This window comes from Ornithodoros turicata, chromosome 1, assembly GCF_037126465.1.
Source record: "Ornithodoros turicata isolate Travis chromosome 1, ASM3712646v1, whole genome shotgun sequence".
Taxonomy (NCBI): Eukaryota; Metazoa; Arthropoda; class Arachnida; order Ixodida; family Argasidae; genus Ornithodoros; species Ornithodoros turicata.
The window spans coordinates 225,940,536-225,952,295 of record NC_088201.1 but is presented as its reverse complement, the minus strand read 5'-3'; positions in this window follow the sequence as shown (position 1 = coordinate 225,952,295).

Below are 11,760 nucleotides of genomic sequence, written 5' to 3'. Positions count from 1 at the left end.
GGCTCGAACTCACCTCTTCAGGGACTTCGAACATTCAGCACAGTTAGTGTTTTTATTGTATTTAAACTTTGTGTTCTGAAGCCTAAAATATGTGTCGACTTTTTCGGCAACTGAAGAGGGCTCAAACGAAAGAATAGTAGCCAGGCAAGAGAATGTTTTGCGCAAAAAGTACAACAGCTTAGTCTCATCGAACTTCTACTGCGTCCTGCCAGGCGAGATTGCAAAGGAAGAGGAGTACTGCAAGAAAGTTGGAGATTTGAGGAAGGAACCACGAGACAGGGGTCTCTGCAGTGTGGGTTAACCATTACACAGATGAATCCTTATGGAATAATGACGTTTTATAGTAACGTACACGAGGAAGAAACGCTGTATAGGTTCATATAGCGTCATTCCACTTCTTTCCAATAATACGTCATAAGGGTGACAGACGATGACTTCCAGTGCCGTGATCGTGTATTTGAAGAATTAACGCAGGGCACTCAATTAACGCATCGAGCGCGACTACTGAAACCCATCACGAGGTGACGTCACATCAGGCCTCTCCACCACTGAGGAGACAGTGGAAGTGATCACATGGTTTGAGAAAACAAATGGGAGTGGCGTGGGCTTTCGTCCCTCTTACGTCCGAGCTTGAGACGGAAGTTTCTTCAGTGATGGCTATATTATCAGTTAAGACACTTGAGAAAAACAAGCATCTTTCCTCGATATTCTTACACTATACGGACTTGAAAAGTATAATAAGCGACACCGAGAGGGGAGCCACAATAAAAATATGGGCAGCTGTTTCTCGACGGACGACGTGAGAGCATGAGGGATTCCCTTGCGTATACGTAGATGCGGGCCAGATGGTGGGTAAACCTCATGATGGGAAAGCCTGAACATTTGGCAAAACACGCAAACAAAACAACAACAAAAACAACATGCAAATGACAACTCAACACGGAGGCTATTTGAGCCTGCGTCTTGTGTTGTTTATGTGTCTTGCCAGTCGCTCCGGCTTGCCTATCATGCAGGGATGCCACCCAACCTTTCCGCGTACACGTCATTAAATTTTGCGTGGTTGGGTTAGGTTTGGACAGGAAAAAGAAAGAAAAGAAAAGACGGAAGAACATATCTTGCTCATAATTTAAACGTGCTCCATCCTCAGGATCTTATAGTTAGGCGTCCTAAGTTTGCACTGGTTTTGACCGTGCTTTAGGATTTGTTTTCGTAGTACTTCGTCTAATGGATTGACAAGCCCTTTAACATACGACGGTGTAACATATGTTTGTTTAGTTACGATCTTTAGATCTTCTTCGGACTTTTGTCTGTGTCCTTTTATACGTATTGTAGTGTGTACGTATGATGTATTAGACGTAGCAAAATATTCGTTCCCGAATTGAAGTTGACCAGCCTCATTGGACGAACGGGTTGGAAGCCGAGAACATCAGCATGTTCTCTTGTCAGTCTCTCCGCGAGAGAATGCGTTCAACCGTGTGATTCGTAAGGCGTAATAGTTCAGTAGTGCGAGAGCCAATTTTTAGAATCTCTGCTTCTTGGAGATAAGATTTCAGAGAGAAACAAAAACGTGGAGTGTGTTTGTTTGCCGTGTGGTGTCATTCTGCATTGTTAAATTGCATAAATTGAGAAGTTACCCGTCAAAAAGAACTCGTTACAAGTTAAGTTACCGCGTGCAAAATGTAACGAAGTTAATAACGAAGTTCTTCAGCATGAAATATAACACGCAGTTACTGAGTTACTTAAAAAAAGAACGAGTTATTCCAAGTTACTTCGGACACAAAATAGCATTACGCAGGTGCAGCGCGCGTGAGGAGTTGAGTTAGACCTTGAGTTGCGCGCGCAGGAGTGCAAGACGCTTAGATTGTTTTCCTTTATGCCCAACAATAGACCTCTCCCTGTTTGTAAATACATAACGTCATAGTGTTCGACAGCGCCAAAATTTGGTAGAACTGAACTACGCTCGAAGTTAGAGGTGAACAAGGTCGCGCCCGAAAGCCACGGTCTGGAGGGGATTACAACATGATCCCTTGAATGGACGCGACCCTCGGTCCTACTTTTCTTTCAATGGGAGACAGCGAACAAGTGTCCGTTCGTGGAACCCAGCCGTCCTTCCGCTTTGTTTCGCTTTCAGTCTATCTACCAATGTCATGATGACGCTTCTCTAGTATAGGTCTATTCGAACGCTTTTCATCTTACCCCTCTGTGGGCGCACAATGGTTCAGCTTCATTTCAACGGCAGCGGTTCTTACTTCCTAAATAAAATACTGTCACTGATTGAATATCACGTTTGATAGAGAAATATCCCATGAAGGAACCGGAGAGAAAGCAAGAAAATGTTTGGACGTGAGTGAAAAGCGAGTTAAAAGTAACTGGGAACTTAACTTAATTTACTTGGGCAAAGTTACAAAAAAAAAAGAACGAGTCCCTCTGAAAGTTACCACGGCGCAAAAGTACCGAGTTAAATTACAAGTTACCAAAAAGAAAAGGAACTTAATTACAGTAACCAGTTACCTCGAACTGTGTTAAATTTTAGAAAAAACCCAAGCAGCACAAAGGACTAGGATTCGGCTGGGAACGTAACGGGGATGATGGGTTCGAGGTGGCCGATATCGCCGTCACGAGCCCGACTGCTTCCGACTATGTGAGGGGGAAGAATTGAGGGAGAGGGAAACTACATAAAATTATTTCCCGATAGATCCCCGTTCGTGTCCCGGTCAGAATTATTTCCCGATAGATTCCCGTTTGCGTCCCGACCAGGATTCTTTCCCGATGGATCCCCGTTAACGTCCCGATCTGCTGTGGTGTACTGGCTAAGTATTTCTTCCCGCTCGTCTCCCGATGTTTATGCAGATTCGGTAACACGTGATCGGATGGTACAGCTTGAGACAAAGTTTCTGAAACACGGGTATTCTGTATTGGACTTCTCCCAGCCACCTTTGGGGAATGCTTGTTGAACAGAATCCTTGGGAAAAATCTGCTCAAGGATTCTGTTCAACAAGTGTTCCCCTTCGGCCGCAGGGGAGGCGTGGAGAAGTGAAATACAAAACACCCGTGTTTCAGATACTTTTGTCCCAAGCTGTACGACACAGTGAAGCATCCCTTCAGGAAGGAATTTGGCTGTCTGGTATGAGGTAACTCTTTCAAACATTGGGCTGCAGTTCACTTCATGTGTTGTGTTGTGTTGTGTTTTGTGTGTTGTATGTGCTGTATGACAGAAAACACGTACACGCAGCACCCTGAATAGAAGTATTAATGGAGCCTCACTGCAAAGCAGGCAAGTACAAGATACTCGGGAAGAGTCGGCCACGCCCGAACGAAACGACCGAATCCCCCGAAACAAAAAACTCACGTGAAACGAAACGAAGAGAGCTTTAGCAAGTCGAACTGATCGTACGAAAACCGCTGCACCGAAACCCGCAAAGACTACGCTGGAGCTCTCTGTATTTGGGCTACCGCGACTGCCATCGCCATCATCTTTGTTTTGGTTGTCATTGCTGGGTGCAAATGGCCGGCGTGTATGTTGTTAATGTTTCTGAGATACAAATTTTGCAAAGTTTGGTTCAGAGGGAGTATGGAACGCCGTTTTGTGGTCAACGTGGCCAGAGTGCCTCAAATGTACCCCTGGCGCATTCTGGTCACTGTTATAAGTGTGATGCGCTGACACCATCAGCAGCTTTTAAGTAGATTCATGGCACATAAGGAACCTGTGATGTACACCATCGCACAGAGTCAAGAAAAATGTAGCATTTAAACTTGCTTTCCTTCATTATCACAAAAAAAAAAGAAAGAAAGAAAGAACACTAGAGAAAGGGTCGGCAAAACAGTGAGTGTTTTGTTATTGTTGTTTTTGATTCTATGGATCTCTCGCTGTCAGATTGCACTGCCGATCTATTCACAATCATAACTAACTGATACCTTAGCTTTGGCCAATCTCATGTTGCAATTTTGCTTCAAACACAACATTCAGTGATTCTTACGAAAACAGCAGCATTTCTCGAAAGATCCTGGAACGGCCACAATCTCAAGAGGTAGTATGATTCTACCCGTCGTCATATTTCGTCCGCCAAGCCATTGCGCGGAGATGTTGGCTCCATGCCCATTTCAATTCAGGCTCACCCGCACCCCGCACCCCGCACTCGCCCGCGCGTCGTCGCTGGTCTTCCATGCCACCAGCCAGCGCTGCCTGTCGCGCATGCGCTGTTCTTGTTGGGTTCGCTTTGGCTGCTGTAACGGTCGTTTCTCGTCGCCGCGTGTAGTTCGCGTAATTGCGAGCGTTCCAGCAAGTCTAAAGCATTTTAGACGCTTTGTGTTGTTGTTCTCACCTGATGCTGTCGTTCTTGCAACCCGTCTGATATTGCAACTGTCTGTAAGTGGGAGCATTTCTTCTAACCGCGAGTAGACCAGTCGGTCTCGTTTGAGATGTCAAAGAGTGAAGACGCTGCCTTGCATGTGAAGCCAAATCGTTCTTCGCCTTCAGGATTCTTGCCGTTTCAGGTGTGTAATTAATATAACTGTGAAGTAATATGTTCAACTGCGCCATGCATTCTCATTGTCCGTTTTACTCTATTTGCAGGTATCTGCACAACGACAGGGAGATAGAACGCCAAGTGAAGTCGACTGTATGCTTTGTGCAGACGGTATGTCATATGTCTCTACACTGCTCTACATATACGTGTCCTGCCATCGTATTTTCTGGAACGATATTTCTTGCAGGTTCAGCGTGTATGATGCAGCGGCCTCCAGCAAGAGAAATTCAAGCACCGTGTTCAAATGCGGTGGAGTCTCTTGCTCGACATGACAACGCTTAGAAGTGCTTTTTCGGAAGAAGGACAAGTTGGACCGGAAATGAGGACCTAGGTGTGCTCTTTTGCGTTGTTGTTCACCGTTCGATCATTACCAATTTTTGCGCCCCCGTGAGTTCAACGCTCAGGTATGTTGATGATAAATGGATATGCGTTAAAAGGTACGTACTCTGGAGTGGTGAATTGTTGTGGTGAAGTGATTTGTTGCTGCTATCTCCTGTTTCGTGAGGGTTCTTGTCGGTACTCATATACCGCAGGCATAAGGGGCTTTCTTTGCAGAGCATTTCAGTAAACCAAGACTGCAGCATTTTCAAGATTGCCATAACCAGCATCAATGCAGCTCTCATGTCAACATCAGCATCAAGACAGCTCTGATGTTAGCATCAGCCAGGGCAGCTCTGATGTTAACATCATCATCAGGGCAGCTGTGATGTTAACATCAGATCTGATGTGATTTGGGACACTCTCTTGATGCTAACATCAGCATCAGAGCAGCTCTGATGTTAACATCAGCTGGTGTTAGCACCAAGACAGTGTCCCAAATCACATCAGACCTGATATCGCTTTTTTTTTTTCAATAGGGATGCTTCTCCTGGACGATGTTTTTTTTTTGCTTATTGACGTTTTTGTGAAGGAACGCTGAATATGTGCACACCATTGACTGTCAGCTCTAGTCCCAGTCAGCTGTCATTTTTTACAGTTTTCGTTGTAGTAATTGCTAGTCATTTGCACCAAAGGCGCTGGATGTGAACTATTTTCTCTTTCCTGGACTTGCATTTCTCCCAGTCGTTGGCTTTGTCATTTTTTTCATAATTTAAAATTTCTCTTGGTAACTCTTGAGTTTCATAATCCCTGCGCTGTGCATTTTACCATTTTTGATAAAGCTCATTCCACATACTATGCACAGACTATTTTGTGCTGACATGCAGCAATTGTTCCCTTACGTCTAATGTTACATGCCATTCTTTTTTGTGTCTGGGCAGTACTTAAGCGTGAGCAGATAGACAGACTGCCTATTACTGCATAACTTCGTTTTCTTTGAGACACCACCACTTGTGCAGGCAGACCGCCTCTTGCTGTATACTTTTTCTTTCTTTTGAGACACCGTTGACATGCCAGTGGTTACGCAGGCTGGCTGCACATTACTTTATACCATTTGCCCCCATGCAGCAATTTTACTGTTACGTCTAATATTAATGCTACAAGCCGTTCATTTCTTCCTGGGCCACTACCGAAGTACAAGTGGTTTGGCAGACTGCCTACTACTGCATACCTTTGTTTCCTTTGAGAGGCTACCTCTTACTGTGTACGTTTTCCCTCCATTTGAGACACCATTGAAGGGCCAGTGGTCATGCAGGCAGGCTGGATATTACGGTAGACCCTTTCCACCCTTTTCTTTTTAGGCTACATTGCCAATGACAGTATAGTTATGCGGACAGGGTGCATATTTCTGTATACCCCTCTTTTTTGTTTTTCATTTCAGACACAATTGGCATGCATTGGGTGATGCAGGCAGACTGCTTAGTATGCACCACTCGTCGTTTAGTCTATTGAGGTGCTACAAGTGTTATGTCAGTCTATTTCCTCTTCGAAAACAAAATGTTGGGCTCTACACACACTGTTTACACTCCAAATTATTGTAATTCTTAAAAATAAGCATATTAATGCTAAAATATGCATGGGGGAGCCCCTGCCAGCATTATCGGTGATCCGTCGGAGACCTGCTGGGACCGAATACTTGCTGCCGATGTCGGTCCTTAATCATGCCGGTGTTGCAAACTGGAGGAAGGACTGGTATCGGCTGGAGGCATGCCCCCGACTTTGTAGGATTCTTTCCCGATGCTGGACCGGCTTCGCCCCGGTCCTTTGTGCTGCTTGGGAAAAATGGGCATGTGAAATGTTTTATTTTCCAATATATTCCGTTATAGCGAGAAACAACGCAATGGGTATACGAGAGTCCCGAGCTAAAAAATGTAACCATTCAAGAAAGGAACCGTGCATCTTCGACTGCTGCAGTGTTTCGGATAACCAGAAGCAAGTTTCATTTCATAACAATATGGCTTTCGATGGCAAGCCCTGTGAAGAAAAAGGCGTAAGTACTGCTCGGTCTTTGCCGAAAGACCTTTTATTTTAGTCACGCCGTTGCCGACTGCTAGCATTTTGTAGCTTCCTGTTACCACCACCAAGTGACTATGACCATGAGGGTGCGCAAACGTGGCGGTCTCTTTAGCGATATAATAAAAGTAAGGGGTTAGAACGAAGGAGAACGGGAATCTTGAGCTGAAATGCCTCCGCTGTGAGCCGAAGACGACTTTTCTAAGCGTCCCACCTGTCCCTTTCTCGGTTACACCCCAGTTTAGGCGTTCCTTTCAATGTTTTGCCTGCAATTACGTACGAATACTGAAGAAGGGACGTCTCTGTGGCTCTAGAGTGACACCTATTATGAGCCAGAGACGAAAGATATGGTCTGCGTACAGAATTGCAAAAAGTAACTCCACCCGTACTCGGATACTTTTTCAAGGTATTTATAACTGTAAGTAGTATAGAGATAGACTGCATAATATTCGAGCGGCATAAGAAACGTTACGTACAACGGCATCCTTTTTCTAATCCAAGATGGCCGATTCTAAGCCAACACAATCCACTTGTAATCCACGCACAAGCCATCTGATTGGTCGCCATTAGCTCCGCCCACTTCACGTTGATTGGTCACCGCGCCTCCCCACTGATTCGTTGACCATAGCTCCTTCACGCTAATTAGTCGGCTCAGCTCCGCCCCCACTTCACGCTGATTGGCTCATGCTAAGCCTACTGAGCATTGATTGGTTTACCGTAGCTCCATCCCTTTATGCTAATTACTTGGCTCCGCCCCCCACTTCACGTTGATTGGCCACCGCACTAAACCTACTGATCGCGTTGATTGGTTCACCATAGCTCTGCCCCTTTTATGTTAATTACTTGACTCCGCCCCCCTGCTTCACGCTGATTGGCCGCCGCGACCGCTGATTGGTCCATTCTAAGCCTACTGATCACTCTCCCAGCCCCCTCTGATTGGCCGCCGACTGGCCCGCTGAACATAGCCTTCACCGGCGCCCGCCAGACGGCAGCGACCCCGTCGCGGCCCTATGTCGGATGTTCAAACTTACCCGTGCCCCGGGCTAGCGGGTGGCCTACTGTCCAGGCGCGGCCCAGGCGGCAGCGGCCACGCTGCGGCTTTATCTCTGATGTTCAAACTTACCTTGTGGCGTGCGCCCACTTCATGCTGATTCTAAGCCTGCTGACTTCTAAGCCGGTCCGCCCTAAGCCTGCTGAGCACTCTCCCAGCGCTCTGATTGGCCGCTACCAATTGGCCCCTCGTTCCACTGAGGGCGCAACTCTTACTTACTGGCTCCAACCACTTCGCGGTGATTGGCCCATTCTAAGCCTACTGACTTTTAAGCTGAACCACGCTAAGCCTGCTGATTGGGTCTTCACACCGATGACTTGCCCCTGATTGGTCCGCGCAACTTACCTTGTGACACAACTCTTTACTGGCTCCACACACACACTTCGTGCTGATTGATCCATTCTAAGCCGAACCACGCTAAGCCTACTGATTGGCTCTTCATAGCGATGCCTACCGATGGCTGGCCCCGACTGGTCCACGCTAAGCCTACTGAACACAGTGGTTGGCTAGCCTGAATTTGTCGGCAGCTGCTTCAGACAAGACACACACGACAAGTGTTGATTTCAATCTTTATTTGGTACAACAGCCTGTGGGTTGGTTCAGTTGCATCAGAGAGATCGTTAGTTCCTTGCGCTCATTGGTCACTCAGCCCTCTCAGTAGATGCCATATGGCACTGGCCTCTCATTGGTCACTTATGTGTAGAGCGCCCTAACAGGCTCGAATTGGTCACTTCCACTCCGCGCTAGACGCGACTGCTACTCCCTCTAATCTCTAGATGAGATAATATCAGTTTAAATGTGGGATATTGGAACTTTTGCCATAAGATAGGTTTAGCCAGGCTCCAACTGCCCATTCCTCCATCCGCGGCTGCTCACTGGTTCACAATGAAACTCTTTCACATGCTCTGCCCTACACATACAATAGATGGCGCCGTTTGTCTTTCCAAAGATGGACAGCTGCGACGCGTGTCCATTCTAACTGCAGTGGTCACTCCTTTCTATCCGACTGCTTCATACATCTAGCAAGAGACCCGGCATTAGAAGCCAAATCTGCTGCTGAACATTACAAAACATGAATAAAACAGCTTACATCAATATGTTCGGTGCTGCCATCTGAAGTCAGCCTCCTTCATGCTATCCATGCCCCCTCACAGCCACGGTTGCCTCGCGGTGCCAACGGTAAATGTTCGTGGTACGATGAACACTCTACCCATCGCTCCACAGAACACGAGTAAAGTGGGCTTAACCACGTTGTATGCATGCGTAGGGGGAAGCCCACCTCTAGGAGCAAGCTTTCGTTCTTGTGATAGTGTGCTTTGCACTTCAATATCAAAATATACTTCAGTGTTTATCAAGCAGAAAGGAGAGGTAGAAAACATAAATAATGCTATAGACTAGTGAAGCGCGTTCATTCTTAAAAGCTGAAGAACGGATTTTGTCGCAGATAGTGTGCTTCGACAACAACAAAAAAGTTTTCAATGTTTAATAAACAGGGCGCAAAAAAACAACAAAAAAACACTCATCGTGATGCCAAGCAGTGAAACTCAGCACGCGTTCGGACTAAAGAGCTGAGCAGGAAGACGCACATGATAGAGAAACATGGATAGTTGATGCTGTGCAGAGATGCTTGTCTTAAGAAAAACTATTTCAATGTCGATTGAGCAGATCATCAAGAAACCCTGTAGAGCTGTACCTGCAAGGAAGCTTAGGATCGTTTTGTTTCAGACAGTGTGCGTTGCACTTGAACACAATAGACTAATTAAATGTTCATCAAGCAGAATGGCGAAGCATAGTAATGGTGAAGCTCAAGATTGTTTCTCTCACTGAAGCTCCAACGCTTATTAAACAAAGTGATCGGGTAGACTTATAGTGGTTGGTGCTATGCAGTGAAACTCTGCACGTACTCAAAAAGAAGACTCAACCCAAGCTGAGTAGCAAGAAACACAATTTCAGATTGCTTTCAGAGCTCTCACGGAGGCATTCTGTGGAAACGTATCCAGCGCACGCCTAGCACGCGTTCCTTCAAAACAGTACGCAATATCACTATTAGACAGTAAGAAGCATCATTAGAAATATAAGTTAAGGGTGATCACACAGATTCAAAATGATAATCACATTATAAGCAAGTTCATCTCTGAATAAATCTGTTCACTTTAAGAGTATCACAGTTACAAATATGACAGGTTTTACGCCACATAGATTCACGAGCACCATACAGCACGCAATATCTGAAACGCGTGGACAGCTCACGCGATTTTAGCCTGCTCATATCCGCGTATATTCACCTGGGAGGCACGCACACACCGTTATCACGTAGCTATGAATACACACACAATACAATTTTGAATGCGTAATCTGCGCGACGCACGAGCTCAACATGCGCCGACACATCAAACTATCTCGCGCCTTCCAGGTTTATATCACGCCGCAAACGTAGCCAGCCTGTATTTCACGCGACACACCTCCGCGGTCGCACGAGCACTACTGAAGAAATATAAATTTAGGATGATCGCACTCAATCTTAAAAGGCAGACTCAACCCAAGCTGAGTATGATGAAACTCATTGCTCCCCCAGAACATTACGTGCAAACATAGCCAGCGCACGCAGAGCATAACTGGAAGCACAATTAGAAATATTAGGATAGTCACATTATGAACAGGTTCATCTCGGAAAAAATGCGCGCTCACCTTCGCAGACGGCATGCAGCAATATCTGAAACATGCGGCGCGCGGGCAGCTCACGCGACTTTAGCCTGCCCATGCGGTTTCAGACTTCAACATAAGAAATTAACTAAATCAAGCACAAAGCACAGTTATGCTATGTCGTGACTTACGCTTATTAAACAATGCTATGCAGTGAAGCTTCGCACGTACTCAATGTTAAAAACGGACACTCAACCCAAACTGAGTATGAAGAAACACGATTTCAGATTGCTCTCTCGCCGAACATCCCGTGCCTCCGCGTTCCTTCTCTATACTGGAAGCACCAATATTAAGATCGTCGCACTATGAACAAGTTCATCTCATCAATAAAATTGGCTTACCTCATCAGACCGGTATGACGTACGTAGATTCTTGTCGCGCGACGCGCTACAGCAGGGCACTAACTTCGGGCGCGTGGACAGCTCACACGATTTTAGCCCGCCCGCGCACACAGGCTCAACATGCGCCGACACACCAAAATGCCGCGCGCACCTTCCAGGTACCACTTACCAAGCCAGCCGCACAGAAAACTTGATAGCCAAAACACAGGCACACAATATAACCCTCCGGTTGGGACCATCTCTTTTATATCAGGGCTCGCTTGTTTCCGCAAGGTTGCAAGCCCAAGAAATTGGGTCACCTTGAAGATGTGTTGGAGCCATCTGTTTTATATCAAAACGCACTTCATGGCCAAACTCTGCGGCGGACCCTAGCGAAAAAAAAAAAAGTTGCGTCAAGGTTATGTAAATAGGCCTTCTCCGAGAAACTGGGTCACCTCGTAAATCATGTTTTCCGAGGCCGCACGTATTAAAACCAGTGATCACACCACGCTATGCGGAGAAAAAAAAAATCCCTATGAGCCCACCTGCTCATTGCCGAAACAAGCACCGAGAACAAAGGGTTCGCTTGTTTCCAAATGTCCTTCGCAGCTAACGGGCGCGATTGTGTAAACAAAATCGCGCCACCCTCCAAGGGCGCATTTGAGTTCCGTCCGTCGGTCGACTCTGGGTCAAGCGCACAACGAGGAAACTTCTCATTTTCAGTTCATTCGGCAGTATTTCCTGTTTTTAGGGGGGACAATTCTGTGTT